Raw genomic sequence first — 3,890 nt, forward strand, 5'->3', positions numbered from 1 at the left:
AAGATAAATCAGATTCTTGTGATCAGTCAAAACCACCACCTGATGTCTAGCACCCTCAAGCCAATGACGCCACTCCTCAAATGCCCACTTCATGGCCAAAAGCTCCCGATTACCGACATAATAATTTCTTTCGGCGGCAGAAAATTTTCGAGAAAAGAACGCACAAGGTCTCATCACTGAGCAATCGGAACTTTTCTGCGACAAAACCGCCCCCGCTCCGATCTCGGAAGCATCGACCTCAACCTGAAAGGGGAGAGAGACATCAGGCTGGCGCAACACAGGGGCAGACGAAAAGTGGCGCTTAAGTTCCCGAAAGGCCTCCACAGCGGCAGAGGACCAATTGGCAACATCAGCACCCTTCTTAGTCAAATCCGTAAGAGGCTTAGCAACACCAGAAAAACCAGTTATAAATCGACGATAAAAATTAGCAAAGCCCAAGAACTTCTGAAGACCCTTTAGAGAAGTAGGCTGCGTCCAGTCACAAATAGCCCGAACCTTGACAGAGTCCATCTCAACAGAAGAAAGGGAAAAAATGTACCCTAAAAAGGAAATCTTTTGAACCCCAAAAACACACTTAGAACCCTTTACACACAGAGAATTCTCCCGCAAGACCTGAAAAACCCTCCTGACCTGCTGAACATGAGACTCCCAGTCCTCAGAAAAAATCAAAATATCGTCCAAATACACAATCATAAATTTATCCAGATATTCACGGAAAATATCATGCATAAAGGACTGAAAAACTGAAGGTGCATTAGAAAGGCCGAAAGGCATTATTAAATACTCAAAGTGGCCCTCAGGCGTATTAAATGCGGTTTTCCACTCATCCCCTTGCTTAATTCGCACCAAATTATACGCCCCACGGAGATCAATCTTGGAGAACCACTTAGCCCCCCTTATGCGAGCAAACAAATCAGTAAGCAGCGGCAACGGATACTGATATTTGACAGTAATTTTATTCAGGAGTCGATAATCAATACAAGGCCTCAGCGAGCCATCCTTTTTAGAGACAAAGAAAAACCCAGCTCCTAAAGGTGATGAAGAAGGACGAATATGTCCCTTTTCCAGGGACTCCTTAACATACTCTCGCATGGCAGCATGCTCAGGTACAGATAGGTTAAACAAACGACCCTTTGGAAATTTACTGCCTGGAATCAGATCTATGGCGCAATCACACTCTCTGTGGGGAGGGAGAGAACCAGAGGCGTAGCTAGGGGTTCAGCTCAGGGGGGGCGAAAAATCTGAGTGGGCCCCTAACCAATAGCCCTAATTGCAACTGAGGTGGCGCACTCTATTCGTGGGTATAGGAGAACCTCAGCACATTACAGTGCTGTAACTGAAAAAAATCTCTACACAAAAAACAATACTGATTATACCGTCATATGATGATCTCATAATTGTAGATACCAGTGTTGCAGAATATACAAGAGTTTACAATACAGACAATAACTTACAGGTGATGTTCTTTTTGATAATCGTTCACTTTTACACCTTACTCAGACCGACATGCCAACTTCTTCCAGCCAGGACTCCTCTGCAGAGATTACAACAAAGACACATTTGACTTCTCACACATTTCCAGCCCAGTACCCATCTATCTCCAACCTGCACAAAGTACTCAACCCAATACTAAGCCACTTCTGTCACATGTGTCCCTACTATTGCACCTGCTGTGTGATACAAAAGCAATGCTCCTCATACTGCCTCACATAATAATGCCACCATTGGGACCTTTACATAGTAGAATGTCTCTTTTGTCCCCCCACAGTAGCTCCCACACTGTATGTAAACCACCCCAGTTTATGACAGACCCCACAGTAACACCCACACTGTATATAGGCCCCCATACCGCATGATGGCCCCCACAGTAGCCTTTAAACTGTACTGTATAATGGCTTCCGCATTAGCTCCCATGCTGTATAATGGCCTCCGAATTAGCTCTAACACTGTATGATGGCTCCCAAAAATAGCTATCATGCTGTATACTGGCCCCACATTAGCTCCCATACTGTATATTGACCCCTGCATTAGCTCTCACACTGTATACTGGCTCCCGCATTAGCTCATCCGCTGTATAATGACCCCCAAATTAGCTCTAACACTGTATAATGGCCCCCGCTGTAGCACCCATGCCTTTGATTCTGGTCTCTGTCGGTCCCTGTTTGTGGACTACATCTTGCACAGTGCTGATATATATAACAAAGGGCTAAATAGAAGAAAACAGAAACAGCCAGTGGGTGTATATAGAGGCCAGCGTATGTGAATAGCTCCCTTAATGTACCCAGGTAACCCTAAAAGAAATACTATTGTCTGGGCAAGACCCCAAAGAGGGGACCAGAAAGAAAGAGGGAATTAGAAGAGAGGGAGGTAAAATATTACTCATGTAAAGAAGAAAGTGCACCCCCTGGTAGGTCTTCTCTTTTATTTCCTTTTCTGCATTTGGGGGGTCTAGTTGGCCAGACTGAGTATATGTTCAGGGGTCTTGTTATCATCTATACGCACCTACTGGCTGTTTGTATTTTCTTCTATTTGGCTCTTATACCATACCAAGTTATACCATATATTTGGGTTTTCACGCTTGCCACCCTGGATTTACAATATGATATGATAGGACCCTCTCCCCGGCTACAGGACCAAGTCACAGAGTGTGTATCTGGAGAGAGAGAGAGAGAGAGGGAGATTTGAAAGCAGCACTAGCAAACAGTGTGTAATATCAGCTGCCAAACCCAAACATTGCAGGCATTTACCGATCTTCAATGCAGCAGCAAAAAAAATGAAAAAACAGAATTTTGGTTCTCCTGGATAAAGGTTCTCAGTAGAACCGACATGTGGCTGAGCCCCAATGGGCTACTAAACACTATTTTTTAATTTTGTCAATGGTGCGCTGCCTTATTTTTTTGCTACTATAAATTTTTACATATGTATGTATATATATATATATATGCACATACAGTGTATATATACAGGGAAAGACACATTCTTGTTTGTGCTGTCCTGCAGCTGGGGTGACTTCTATCAGGGCAGTGCATGATAGTTACTATTTATGTCAGTGGCTCTATCTGAGGCATAATGAGATTTATGGCAGCTGATTTGCATTGGCAGAGTCACCTGATATGTTTAAAAGTTCAAGTAGACTAGCGCCATAAATCTACTGTGCCTCAGATACAAGACCACAAATACAAGAAAATAAACAATCCAGGACTTGTAGGGCAGCAGCGTCCTTCCCCCTCCTCACTGCACAGACACAATCCCCCTGCACGAAGCAGCCCAAGTTCTAAATACTCACAGCACCACCTTGTCTTTGCTCCTCTCCGGCGGGAAGAAGAAGCCTCAAGGCAGCAACTGCTGCGTGGTGACGTCCGTGCGGTCTCTCCTGCAGACACACAGGGTGCAATGGGGGCGTGTGCTATAGAACGGACAGTGATAGTGCAGGGAGATTATGTCTCCCCACACTACAGTGGAGAGAACTACATCGGCGTGCTGCGTACACCTGCATAGTTAACAGTGGCAGTAACTCTGAGTGGGCCCCCTCAGAGCAAGGGGCCCGGGGCGACCGCACCCTCTGCCCCCCTGGTAGCTACGCTACTGGAGAGAACCAATTTTAGGCTCTTCAAAAATATCCCCAAAATCCGACAAAAATGCCGGAACCTCAGAGGGAATAGATGACGAGATAGAAACCAAAGGTATGTCCCCATGAGCCCCCCGACATCCCCAGCTTAACACAGACATAGTTTTCCAGTCCAGTACTGGGTTATGAGATTGCAACCATGGTAATCCAAGCACTAACACATCATGTAAATTATGCAACACGAGGAAGCGAATCATCTCCTGATGGTCTGGAGTCATACGCATAGTCACTTGCGTCCAGAACTGTGGTCTATTACAAGCCA

At 45.3% G+C, this 3,890-nt stretch overlaps 1 long non-coding RNA gene across 1 annotated transcript; it reads right to left on the reverse strand.

The window, feature by feature from the left end:
- Window positions 1-1,289: 1,289 nt before the first annotated feature.
- Window positions 1,290-3,542, reverse strand: LOC143809712 (uncharacterized). Its single transcript, XR_013222412.1, has 3 exons — window positions 3,287-3,542; window positions 2,503-2,653; window positions 1,290-1,534 (listed from the first exon to the last, which is right to left on the reverse strand). It is a non-coding gene; the product is annotated as an uncharacterized LOC143809712 (long non-coding RNA).
- Window positions 3,543-3,890: the final 348 nt, after the last annotated feature.

This window comes from Ranitomeya variabilis, chromosome 2 (assembly GCF_051348905.1).
Source record: "Ranitomeya variabilis isolate aRanVar5 chromosome 2, aRanVar5.hap1, whole genome shotgun sequence".
Classification (NCBI taxonomy): domain Eukaryota; kingdom Metazoa; phylum Chordata; class Amphibia; order Anura; family Dendrobatidae; genus Ranitomeya; species Ranitomeya variabilis.